Genomic DNA, 14,186 nt, shown 5'->3' with positions numbered 1-14,186 from the left:
GGGAGTGAGATGGCATGCTGGCGTTGCATTCCCAAACTAAATTGTTGTTACTAACCTCAGGTTTCACAGATTTGCTTGCTGTTCATTGTTTTTTGTTTTGTTTTTTGTATCCTTATATCTGGCATTGTCCCAGCAGAAAATACAGAGCACAATATAATGGGTCACTGAGGAGAGTTTAATGAGGGACTGGTTACAAAGGTGTGGGCACAGCTAAGGGGAATCTATAAAGGATGCTGAAGCCCCCCCCAAGGACAAGTCTTCCTAGGGCGCTGTTACCATTACTGGCCCTAAAGGGGAAAAGGAAGGAGTAGTTACCGGAACTCAGGGAGGGCTCTGGCTGTAGCTGTAGTTGTCACTATGGCTGTAGGAAAGGGCCACCAGACAGGGGCTATGTCTTCAGGTAGACTGACACTGCCACTGCCAACTCACAGCCTGGCAGGGAGACAGCCAGGGAGCTAAAAAACCCAAATCACTCTCTGCCTGCCCTCCAGCTTCCTGTCAGTGTCTCCCTTCCTCTGGAAGCAAACGGGAGCCAGAGGGCGAAGGAGGTCATCAATTAGGCACAGAGACATCTCGCGGGACGCAGAGAAGGGTACAGAAGATGGAAATGAGACTTGATGGCAAATAGAGAAAACCTATCTCTTCTTATAGCCTCCTCACAGTCGCTATTTCCTGGGACTGGGTCAGTATCTCACTGTACCTCCTCAGTTTGTTTCTTTAACTGTTTGTTGGTTTGCACTTCTATCTGGTGTCACTTCTTTGGAATAACCTCTCACTATCATCAGAAATGCCTTGAGAATGGAATGTAATCATTGTTTTTTTAAGATGGGGGTACACAGGTATTTATAAGTACTTTCAGTTTGTGATTTGGGCTTCTCTAGAAAGAAATCCATTATAAGAGTGACTTAAACTGTGTCCGTCACACAGAGCTGGGCACTGGGGACACACCAATGCATGGAGAAAAGTACCGTCTGTCCTCACAAAGCTCACACATTGGGCCATTTCTAGCTCAAGAGGCCTCCTGACTCATTCACACCTGTCATAGCAAAAGGTCACATGACCTTCATGACCCTAAATCATGATCTCCTTTCTCCCTGGTGGGTGCACTCCTCTCAGTCACTAAGATGGTCTGCACGTCATGCCTGGGGTTTCTGTCTTCCTGGCCCTAAAAGGTAATCTCTGTCCCAGGCAGAAGGAATGCTGAGCTCAGAGTCCTATTGTCACCCCCGCATAACCTGTCTAGATTTTTCTCCTCCTGCAGACATGACATGGCCTGGGAGGTTGAGCGGAGGTAACATTCCCATGTCAGTAGAGAGTCCGTGTTGCAGTAGAGAGAGCCCAGGCATTTGAGTCAGAGAGAACTGGGTTTGAATCCAGGTTCCAGGTCTCCAGGGCTGTGTGGATTTCGGTAAGTATCTTAATCTCTGCAAGGCTCCAATTCCCTCCTCTGTAACACAGGGACGGCGATTCCCACCTCGTAGGGTGGCCGTGAGGATCGATGATCACACAGCAGGTGTTCGCGTCTTGTTTGTGTTCCCAGGAGCACCAGTGGGGGGTTTCTGAGCTTGGATCCAACCACCCCCGCCTGGGAGACGGAACTCACACCAATGAATCGAAGTGACCAGGACCTTCCTCAAACTTTCAGTGTGGCGACCCTGACCCTGGTCTTGCTGATGATCATCATTGCCTTGGAAGCACAGGCAGGAAACGCAGTTGTGCTGTGGCTCCTGGGCTTCCACCTGCACAGGAATGCCTTCTCCATCTCCATCCTCAACCTGGGGGGAGCCAACTTCGTCTTCCCCTGCTGCCACGTTATAGGTTCCCTGGAGAAGCTCATCACCTCCTGCCACTCCAGCTCCAGCCCCATCCCCAGTTTCTTCACCACTGTGCTGACCTTTGCCTACCTCACAGGCCTGAGCTTTCTCAGCGACATTAGCACCGAGCACTGCCTGTCTGACCTGTGTCCCGTCTGGTACCGCTGCCACCGCCCCAAACGCTTATCGGCTATCATGTGTGCCCTGCTGCTGAGCAGCCTGGAAGGGAAGTACTGTGGCCTCCTGTTAACGGACTTTAGTCGCATTTAGTGTCAGGTGTTTGATTTCATCACTGCTGGGTGGCTGACGTTCTTATCCGTGTTCCCCGCTGGGTGCAGCCTTGCCCTGCCGGTCACGATCCTCTGTAGGTCCCAGCGATGCAGCTGACCAGGCTGTGTGTGACCACTGTGCTGACAGTTCGGGTCTTCCTCCTCTGTGGCCTGCCCTCCGGCATCCACTGGTTCTTCTTAATCTGGATTCAGGATGATTTGTTTGTGTTCCCCTGTCATCACTGGCTGGTGGCCTTGGGCCTGTCCAGCTGCACCAGCGTCATCATTTACTACTTCGTTGGCTCCTTTAGGCAGAGGCAGCCAAAGAGGCGAGGACGGCAGACCTCAAGGTGGTTCTCCAGAAGGCTCTGGAGGACCTATCAGAAGTGGATGGAAGCAAAGGCACCCTTCCTCAGGAAACCCTGAAGGCGTCAGGAAGCAGCCTGGTGTCCCGATTCAGAGTCTCTGCCTCAGTCAGACAAATGTGGCTTTGAGAGCCAATTTTCTCCCTATCAGTTTGGGAGGTTTTCTTAACTTCTCTCAGCCTCTGGACCCCTGATCTTAAACCGGTTAAAAAAGTAATAATTTGGGTAGTGAGGATTAAGTGAGACGGTGCCTGTTATACAAACACTGAGTGCAGTGTCTTAAGGACTCTCACCCAGGGGCCTTCACCCCATCCCCATGGGAGCTTCACCAACTCTGGGGTCCAAGACTGTTTCCACTGTTGAAGAATCCCACCTTCAGCAGAAGTTGAAAGCAGTGCAAGAAAGGTCTTAAATTTCTTTGGTCACTACACTTGGTAGGGATTAAACATTACATTTTTGACAAGTTTCTGTGGTCACTTTCTTACAATCTGTTTTGATACAATTAAAAGAATTAAAGTTCAATCTAGCCCCAAAGAGTAGTCTTTGATTTTGGCAGGCGTCAGAATGACTCCCTAGCTTGAATAAATGACTTAATGAATGAATAAATGATGAATTTTTAAGCCCAGCCTGTGCTAAATCTCCATTTACCAGATTTGAGTCACCATCTTTAAGTTTGTTGCCTTCACCATTTTCAACTTTTGCAAGCATGAAGTTAAGTTTTATAACCAGATAAATCAACATCAAAGCGTATTTAAGGTTTGAGGTGGGTCGTCTTCCTGTGCTTTCCTTCCACATGCCCTCCAGTAGAATCCCATGTGCACCCCTGCTCATTCCCGCCCCTTCACCTTTACCCTGATTCTCCCTCCCTGGGGCTCACTAATCCTTCATGCAGGTTGCAGTGGGTCTTACTAGACTCTGTTCTCCGAGGATAGGATGCATGTCAGATTTACCTTTTATTTCAAAAAGCTCACAACATTGATTTTAGTAATCTGATTGCACAAAAATATTTTTTGTTACCTGTTCTATAAAAATAATTTATTAAGTTTAAATGTTGCATCTTTTAATAATTTTTTTATTTTTTTAATTGGAGTACGGTTAAGAGAGAGTGATTGCACAGATCATTAGTGTGTACAGGTCAATGAGTTTTGGCGATAAATACCCATGTGATTGACATATACACACTACAATACATATAGAATAGATAACTAATAAGGACCTACTGTATAGCACAGGGACCTCTACTCGATACTCTGTAATGACCTATATAAGAAAAGAATCTAAAAGAGTGGATATATGTATATGTACAACTGATCCACTTTGCTGTACAGCAGAAACTAACACAACACTATAAATCAACTATACTCCAATGAAAATTTTAAAAAATAAATAAATACACACCCATATGACTAAAGCTCTAGTCAAAACATAACACATTTTCATTACCTCTGAAAAGTCCCTCATGTCCCTCCGAGTCATTCCTCCTGCCCCAGAGGCAACTATCATTTCTACTCTGTCACCAAAGATTAGTTTTGCCTGAACTTTGACTTCAGATATTTAGACTCATACAATGTACTTTTTTTGTTCCTGCCTTCTTTCACTCAGCATAATATTTGGGGGATTTACTTATAACATTGCATTGCATATACCAGTAGTTCGTCCCCTTTATAAAGCTGAGTACTATTTCATTAGATGGGTGTCTACAGTTTACTTTCATATTGATGGATATATGTGCAGTATTCCACTTTTAGCTATTGTGAATAAAGCTGCTGTGAACATCCTTACTCAAGTCTTTTTGGGACATAGGTTTTCATTTCTCTTGGATAAATAACCTGAACTGAAATTCCTGGGTCACAGAGAGATGTATGCTTAACTCTATGAGAAATTGTCAAACTCTCTTCTAAAGTGGTTGTGCTATTTCCCATTCCCACCAGTGATGTATGAAACTGCCAGTCTTTTGAATTTTAGTGTGAAAAATTGAGATACCACTTCACGCTCATTAGTGTGAAGTGGTATCTCATTATGTTTTAATTTGCATTTCCCAAATGACTTATGAAATTGAGCATATTTTCATGTGCTTATTGGCTACTTGTTTTTCTTTGAAGTGTCTGTTTACCTTTTGCCCGTTTTCATTCTTTCCCTTTTCCATTATTTATTTGTAGGCATTTTTATGTGCTAAATATGAGTCTTTTGTGAGTTATGTGTATTATAAACATTCATCTAGTTTGTGGTTTGCCTATTCATTTTTAATAGATTATATATTTTAAAGCACTTTTAGATTCATAGAAAAATTTTGCAGAAAATACAGGGCGTTCCCATATACTCCCTCTCCCCATCCCCACTCCACTACACAGTTTTTCCTGTTACTAACATTTTCCACTAATGTGGCACATCTATTGAAATTGATGAACCAATACTGACACATTATTATAAGCTGAATTCCATAGTTTACGTTAGGGTTCAATCTTTGTGTTGTAAAGTTCAATGGTTTTGACAAATGCAGAATATCATGCATCTACCATTACAGTATCATATAGAATACTTTCTCTGTCCCCAAAATGAATTGAATACCTAGCATATTAATCACAGTTATTTTAAATTCCCAGTCTGATAATTCCAAATATCTCAGCCATATTCTAAATTCTTATATGGAGAATCTCATGCGGGGAATCATATCTTACATGGGGAATCAACTGATTCTGTTGTTAATACTGATAAATTAAAAATCAGAAATATAAGTTTACTATTCAAATCTATAAACTTTACTGATAGTAGGACTTAGAAAAAAAAAACTGAAACAAGTTGTTTCTTCTGGAGAATAGGACTCAGGAAGACTTTTACTTTTACCATTTAATTGAAACTGGCAAGAAATTGTAAACCTGTATGCGTTACTACTATGATGAAGAGAAAGGGTGGGACAGGCCATGGAGAACCTTGAATGACAAGTAAGGAGGGTGTGCTTTATTCTTGGCATTGCTGCCCAAACACACAGTTGGGCAGCAAAAGGCTCCACAACAACAATCCCTTGCAGGGACCAGCACTGAATGCGGTGGGGATGGGCAAAGGCTGAGAGACAGGAGAAGAGTTGGACCAAATGTTGAGAAACATCTCATGAGGGATCATGACTCGGAGAACTCCACACTCTCATTTGCCAGCAGGTCCGTTTACAGGAAATCACAGGGACTGTGCAGCGTCTTGATAAGTCTCACTCGGGCACCAGGCTTCACCCCTGCTCCTGCTGGCACCTCGCCAAGGCAGAGAAGCATCCTCTAGAGATTGTCAATCCCATGAGGCTTTTCCCTACATCATGGGTCTGCATGTCACCTCCAGCAACAAGAACGGAGGAAAGGTACATTTATCAAATGTTTATTTCCAAAGCCAGTGTTGGGTTTTTCCTCTTAGTACCCATTCACATAACTCCACCTGGGGGTGGAGTATTCAGGAAGCCACAGGGGCTGCAGCAGGAAAAGGCAGGAGACAGGAAGCTCCCTCCTGGCAATTCTGGGTGTTGTCAGCCTCAACCATGAAGATCTGAATTGATGAACCAATACTGTTTATTAGACTTTATCCCCACTCTCCCCTCCTTCTCAATCATTCAAATGTGCTATCATGGTGAGAAATCTGCTGCTGTCCTTAATTCAGGGAGCAAGATAGGGCACATGCATGTATCCCAAAGCTAAAGTGATGTGAATAACCCAATCATCTGTTTTACTTCCTTTTCAAATGTTCTTTTCCTTTCTGTATCTCTCAGGCTCCCAGCAGAAAACAGATGGCCGAATATGTAATGATTAAAAAGAGTTTAATTAAGGGACAATTTACTAATATGAGCAGATTAGGGAAAGTTACATGGGATGATGACCTCTCCCCACTGAGGAAAGTAACAGAAGGGAGCCGTAGCATCACTAGGCTTGAAAGACAAGGGAAGGAGAAGTTACTAGAACTCAGGGAGGGCTCTGGGCTGTAGCTGTAGTTGTCACTGTGGCTGTAGGAAAGGGCCACCAGACAGGGGCTACATCCCTGTATGTAGAGTCACATCAACACAGCCTGTCAGGAGAAAGCCAGGAAGCTAAAAAAATCCCCAAATCACTCTCCTCCTGCCTTTCCAATCACTGTTAGTGTCTCCCTTCCACTGAAAGCAACCAGGAGCCAGAGGGAAAGGGAGGCCATCGTGAGACACAGAGAGATCTCCCAGGATATAGAGAAGGAAACAGAAGATGGAAATGAGATTTGATGGCAAATGGAGAAAATCCACCTCGTCTTACAGCCTCATCATAGCTGGTATTTCCTGGGACTTTCTCTATCTCATTGTGATTGGATCAATCTCTCATTGTATCTCCACAGTTTGTTTCTTTGACTGTTTGTTTGTACCTCTATCTGTGTCACTTCTTTGGAATAATCTCTCACTATCATCATAAATGCCTTGAGAATGGAATGCAGATATTTCTTAAAGAGGAAGGAGTACACAGGGACTTATAAGTATTTTCAGTTTGTGATTTGAGCTTCTCTAGAAAGAAATTAATTATAAGATTGACTTAAGAGAGAAGTTACTAGGACTGGATTGGTGCCTCCAAGGCCTTAGACACCAAGGCTCTTTTAAATTGCTGCTCCCATCTGTAGAGAGGTGTAGAGAGGTGACTTTGTCCTTGAGGTCCTGCATAGCTCCTGGACACATCAGCATTCCATCCAGAGGAGAAGAGGGGGAGGAAACGCACAACCCAGGAGTTGGTTACATCACTTCTGCTCACCTCCCATTGGTCAGTGCCTAATCACATGCTGCCATACAGCATTAAGGGAGGCTGGGATAAGGGTCCTGTTTTTGGTCTAAAACTCTCGGAATTATTATGTGAGAGAAGAAGAAATGGATATTTGGAGCCACTGGCAGTTTCTGCACCTCTGAACCTCACATTCTAAGCTCACATGAAGATTTTTTCCTGGGGGCTCCTTCCATAATAAATGATGTGGTGAAGAACATTGGAAAAGCCTCAGGCAGGGCTCGAGGAGCCCAGAGCTGGTATTGGACCTGCTATTCACGATGTCATCTCAGGGAAATCCTTTGACTCTTTAAGCCTTGCCTTCGTCCTATGTTAAATGGGAGCATTATAACAGGTGGTCTCTCAGGGACATGTGCTAGATGCTGAGGATACAATAGTGAACAACAACAACCAAAAAAACCCAGGCAGATCTAGGTGTTATTGAGCACTGACTTTAACAAGGGAGATTAAAAAAACCCCAAAAGACATGCACTTAAAAATTAGAGCTGCAACCTGCGTTCAGTGCCATGAATAAAAAGTACATGGTGAAGAGCGGCCAAGATGGCAAAGTAGAGAGACCCTGAGCTCACCTCCTCTCACAAGCACACCAAAATCACAACCATCAATGAAAAAGACTGCAACCTACCCGAAAAAGATCTTCTACAACTAAAGACATAAAGAAGGAACCATAACGAGATGGGTAGGAGGAGGAGACTCACGATGTAATCTAATCCCATACCCGCCAGGTGGGCGACCCACAAACTGGAGAATAATTATACTGCAGAGGTTCTCTCACAGGAGTGAGAGTTCTGAGCCCCAAGTCAGGTTCCCCAGCCTGGGGGTCCAGCACTGGGAAGACAAGCCCTCAGAGCATTTGGCTTTGAAGGCCAGCAGAGCTTAACTGCAGGAGCCCCACAGGACTGGGAGAAATAGAGACTTCACTCTTAAAGGGTGAACACAAAATCTTACATGCACCTGGACACAGGGCAAAAGCAGTAATTTGATAGGAGCCTGGGCCAGACCTACCTGCTGGTCTTGGAGAGTCTCCTGGAGAGGCGGGGGGCGAGGTGGGGGTGATGGCTGTGGCTCACCCTGGGGACTTAGACACTGGTGTCAAACATTTTTAGGAACATTCAACTGCATGAGCATTGCTGCTGGTGGCTGATATCTTGGCTCATTAGCACCAAGACTGGCCCCACCAAACAGCCTGTAGGCACCAGCGCTGGAACACTTCAGGCCAAACACTAATTGGGCTGGGACACAGCCCCACCCATCAGCAGACAGGCTGCCAAAAGACTTCCAGAGCCCACAGCTGCCTCTAGACATGCCCCTAAGCACGGCCTTTCCCACCAGAGGGCCAAGACCCAACTCCACCCACCAGTGGGCAGGCACCAGACACAAGAAAACTACAATCCAGCAGCCTATGGACAGAGTCTGCCGACAGTAGGCCAGACCCTACCCTCGGGCCAGCTGGGCCCTGGCCCTGCCCACTAGCAGACAAATGCAACCTTTGGGATACCCTGGACCCCATACCCATCTGTGTTAGGAACTGGCCCCCTAACATCAACGATCTGAAACAAGCTCTGGGATCCCTGGGTCCAGCAGCCAGACTCCGGGAACCAGCTCTGCCTGCCAGTAGCCTGGCACTAACCCCAGAACCTGGCTTCATCTGCCAGTGGGTGGGCAGCAGTGCCAGAGTCTTCAGGACCCTGACTCCTCCCACCAGTGAGGCAGCATTAGCCCCGGGGCCACCTAGGATCCAGCAACTAGCCACCTCATCACCAGGCACCAGTAAACAGTAGCCAGCAGCATCCACACAACGCAGGGCCTGGCAACCAACCAGACTAGAGGCCAACCAAGCCCACCAGACTGCCCATATAGTCAGCCCACCACACAGAAGGACCCCTGCAGCCCTCTTAGGGGAAATCCCTAGAGCATGTAGCTTGGGTGACAAGAGGCAAGTACCCTGCTGGGATGCATAGGACACCTCCTACAGGAGGTCACTTCTCCAAGGTCAAGAAATGTAACTAACCTACCACATACATAAAAACACAAATAGCAACTTAGACAAAATGAACAAAGGTTCATTTTGCTTGTCTGTGAAGGTTTTGAAACCTTCACAGACAAGCAAAAGCTAAAAGAATTCGGCACCACCAAACCAGCTTTACAACAAATGTTAAAGGAACTTCTCTAGGCAAGAAAGAAAAGGCCATAACTAGAAACAAGAAAATTACAAAATGAGAAAGTTCACCAGTAGGCAAACATACAGTAAAGGCAGGAAATCATCTACACACAAACTTAGTAGGGAGGTTAAAAGACAAAGGCAGTGAAATCATCTGTATCCACAATAAGCAGTTAAGGTATACAAAGAACAATTATATGTAAAATATGATACCGAAAACAGTAATCATGAGGGGAGGAGAATACAAATGCAGGATTTTTAAAGTGCATTTGAAATTAAGAGGTCAGCAACTTAAAACAATCATATATATATATATATATATATATATATATATATATACACATATATATACACACACACACACACACACACACGCATATATATATATATAAATATATATATATATATAGACTGCTATACAAAAACCTCATGGTAACCACAAACCAAAAATCTATAATAGATATACACACAAAAAAGGAAAAAGAATCCAAACATAACACTAAAGATAGTCATCAAATCACAAGAGAAGAGAAGAAAAGATGAAAGGGGGAAAAAGACCTACAAAAACAAATCCAAACAATTAACAAAATGGCAATAAGAACATAGATATCGATAATTACCTTAAATGTAAGTGGACTAAATGCTCCAACCAAAAGACACAGACTGGCTGAATGGATACAAAAACAAGCTGTGTATACATGCTGCCTGCAAGAGACTCACTTCAGATCTAGAGACACATAAAGACTGAAACGGAGGGGATGGAAAAAGGTATTCCACACAAATGGAAATCAAAAGAAAGCTGGAGTAGCAATACTTGTATCAGCCAAAATAGACTGTAAAATAAAGACTGTTAAAAGACGCAAAGAAGGACACTACATAATGCTCAAGGGATCAATCCAAGAAGAAGATATAACAATTGTAAATATATATGGACCCAACATAGGAGCACATCAAAGTATAAGGCAAATATTAACAGACATAAAAGGAAAAATCAACAGTGACACAATAATAGTAGGGGACTTAAACACCTCACTTACATCAATGGACAGATCATCTAGACAGAAAATCAATAAGGAAAAATAGACCTTAAATGACACATTAGACCAAATGGTCTATAGAAAGCATTCCATCCAAAAGCAGCAGAATACACATTCTTTTCAAGTGCACATGGAACATTCTCCAGGATAGATCACATCCTAGGCCACAAAACAGGCCTCGGTAAATTTAAGAAAACTGACATTATATCAAGCATCTTTTCCGACCACAGCACTATGAGATTAGAAATCAACTACAAGAAAAAAATGCAAAAAACACAAACATTTGGAGGCTAAAAAATATGCTACTAAACAACGAATGGATCACTGAAGAAATCAAAGAGGAAATAAATATCTAGACACAAATGAAAACAAAAAACAAGATGATCCAAAACCTATGGGATGCAGCAAAAGCAGTTCTAAGAGGGAAGTTTATAATGATACAAACTTACCTCAGGAGTGTATCACCTCACACCAGTCAAAATGGCCATCATCAAAAAGTCTACAAACAATAAATGCTGGAAAGGGTGTGGAGAAAAGGGAACACTCCCACACTACTGGTGGGAATGTAAATTGGTACACCCACTATGGAGAACAGTATGGACGTTCCTTAAAAAACTAAAAATAGAGCTACTATATGATCTAGCAATCCCACTCCCAGGCATATATCTGGAGAAAAACATGGTTAGAAAGGATACATGCACCCCAAATTTCATTGCAGTGCTGTTTACGATAGCCAAGACATGGAAACAACCTAAATGTCCATTGACAGATGAATCGATAAAGATGTGGTACATATATACAATGGAATATTACTCAGCCATTAAAAAAATGAAATAATGCCATTTGCAGCAACATGGATGGACCTGAAGATTATCATACTAAGTGAAGTAAGTCAGACAGAGAAAGACAAATATCATATATATCGCTTACATGCAGAATCTTAAAAAAATGATGCAAATGAATTTATTTACACAACAGAAACAGACTCATAGACTTAGAAAACAAACTTATGGTTACCAAAGGGGAGAGGTGGGGGGAGGTATAAGTTGGGAGTTTTGGATTGACATACACACACTACTACATTTAAAATAGATAACAAACAAGGACCTACTGTATAGCACAGGGAACTCTGCTCAATATTCTGTAATAACCTAAATGGGAAAAGAATTTGAAAAAGAATAGATATGTGTATATGTATAACTGAATTACTTTGCTGTACACCTGAAACTAACACAACATTGTTAAATCAACTATACTCCAATATAAAATTTTTTAAAAATTTAAAGCACTATATATTGGTCAAAATGCTTTTGGTTGGGAAGGAAGACAAAAAAAAAAAAACTTACCTCAGGAAAAAAAAATCTCAAATAAACAATCTAACTTTACACCAAAAGCAACTAAAGAAAGAAGAACAAGCAAAACTCAAAGTTAGTAGAATGAAAGAAATCATAAAGATCAGAGCAGAAATAAATGAAATAGAGACTAAAAAAAATAGAAAAGATTAATGAAACTAAAAGCTGGTTCTTTGAAAAGATAAACAGAATTGATAAACCTTTAGCCAGACTCATTAAGAAAAAAGGGGAAAGGGCCCAAATCAATAAAATCAGAAATGAAAAAGGAGAAGTTACAACTAACATCACAGAACTACAAAGGATCATAAGAGACTACTACAAACAACTATACACCAATAAAATGGACAACCTAGAAGAAATGGACAAATTCTTACAAAGGTACAATCTCCCAAGACTGAACCAGGAAGAAATAGAAAATATGAATGGACCAATTACCAGTACTGAAGTTGAATCAGTAATTTTAAAACTCCCAACAAACAGACGTCCAGGATCAGACGGCTTCACAGGTAAATTCTACCAAACATTTAGAGAAGAGTTAACACCCATCCTTCTTAAACTATTCCAAAAAATTGCAAAGGAAGGAACACTTCCGAACTCATTCTATGAGGCTGCCATCACCCTGATACCAAAACCAGGCAAAGATATCACAAAAAAAGAAAATTACAGGCCAAAGTCACTGATGAACATAGACACAAAAATCCTCAACAAAATACTAGCAAATCGAATCCAACAATACATTAAAAGGATCATACACCATGATCAAATGGGACTTATCCCAGGGATGCAAGGATTTTTCAATGTCTGCAAATCAATCAATGTGATACACCACATTAACAAATTGAAGAATAAAAACCATAGGATCATCTCAATGTGTGCAGAAAAAAAGCTTATGATAAAATTCAACATCCATTTACGATAAAAACTCTCCAGAAAGTGGGCATAGAGGGAACATACCTCAACATAATAAAGGTCATATATGACAAACCCACTGCTAACATCATACTCAACAGTGAAAAGCTGAAAGCATTTCCTCTAAGATCAGGAACAAGACAAGGATTCCCACTCTCGCCATTTTTATTCAACATAGTTTTGAAAGTCCTAGCCACAGCAATCAGAGAAGAAAAAGAAATAAAAGAAATCCAAATTGGAAAGAAAGAAGTAAAACTGTTACTGTTTGCAAATGACATGATACTATACACAGAAAATCCTAAAGATGCCATCAGAAAACTACTAGAGCTCATCAATTAATTTGGTAAAGTTGTAGGATACAAAATTAATATACAGAAATCTGTTGCATTTATATACACTAACAATAAAATATCAGAAAGAGAAATTAAGGAAACAGTCCGATTTACCATTGCCTCAAAAAGAATAAAATACCTAGGAATAAACCTACCTAAGGAGGCAAAAGACCTGTACTCTGAAAACTACAAGACACTGATGAAAGAAATTGAAGATGACACAAACAAATGGAAAGATATATCATGTTCCTGAATTGAAAGAATCAACATTGTTAAAATGACCATACTACCCAAGGCAATTTACAGAGTCAATGCAATCCCTAACAAAATACCAATGGCATTTTTCACAGAACTAGAACATAAAAATTTAAAATTTGTATGGAAATACAAAAGACCCCAAATAGCCAAAACAGTCTTGAGAAAGAAGAACAGAGCTGGGGGAATCACACTCTCTGAATTCAGACTATACTACAAAGCTACAGTCATCAAAACAGAATGGTATTGGCACAAAAACAGACACATAAATTAATGGTACAGGATAGAAACCCCAGAAAGAAACCCATCACTATGGTCAATTAATCTATAACAAAGGAGGCAAGAATATACAGTGGAGAAAAGACTGTCTCTTCAAGAAGTGGTACTGGGAAAACTGGACACTTATAGGTAAAAGAATGAAATTAGAACATTCTCTAACACCATACACAAAAATAAACTCAAAATGTATTAAAGGCCTAAAGTAAGTAAGACCAGATACTATCAAACTCCTAGAGGAAAACATAGGCAGAACACTCTTTGACATAAATATTTTACATCGAAGCAATATTATTTTGGATCCATCTCCTAAAGCAAAGGAAATAAAAGCAAATGTAAAACAAATGGGACCTGATTAAACTTAAAAGCTTTCGCACAGCAAAGGAAACCATCGAAAAAATGAAAAAACAACCTACTGAATGGGAGAAAATATTTGCAAATGATATGACCAATAAGGGGTTAATATCCAACATATATAAACAGCTCATACAACTCAACATCAAAAAAACAAACAACCTGATTAAAAAATGGTCAGAAGAACTGAATAGACATTTTTTCATAGAGGAAATGCAGATATCCAACAGGCACGTGAAAAGATGCTCAACATCACTAACCATCAGGGAAATGCAAATCAAAACCACAATGAG

General features: G+C 41.5%; 1 pseudogene across 1 annotated transcript in view; it reads left to right on the top strand.

Annotated features, from left to right (window-relative positions):
- The first annotated feature begins 1,268 nt into the window (after positions 1-1,268).
- The window catches only part of LOC309667844, a 41,421-nt pseudogene continuing 28,503 nt past the window's right edge, over positions 1,269-14,186 (top strand). Inside the window, exons 1-2 of the transcript in view lie at positions 1,269-1,291; positions 1,541-2,556. The product of the transcript in view is annotated as an uncharacterized misc_RNA (transcript). The remainder of the gene's footprint in view (positions 1,292-1,540; positions 2,557-14,186) is intronic.

The sequence above is a fragment of the Balaenoptera physalus genome, assembly GCF_965194825.1.
Source record: "Balaenoptera physalus genome assembly, chromosome: 10".
NCBI lineage: Eukaryota > Metazoa > Chordata > Mammalia > Artiodactyla > Balaenopteridae > Balaenoptera > Balaenoptera physalus.
This window is presented reverse-complemented; position numbering and strand designations above follow the sequence as displayed.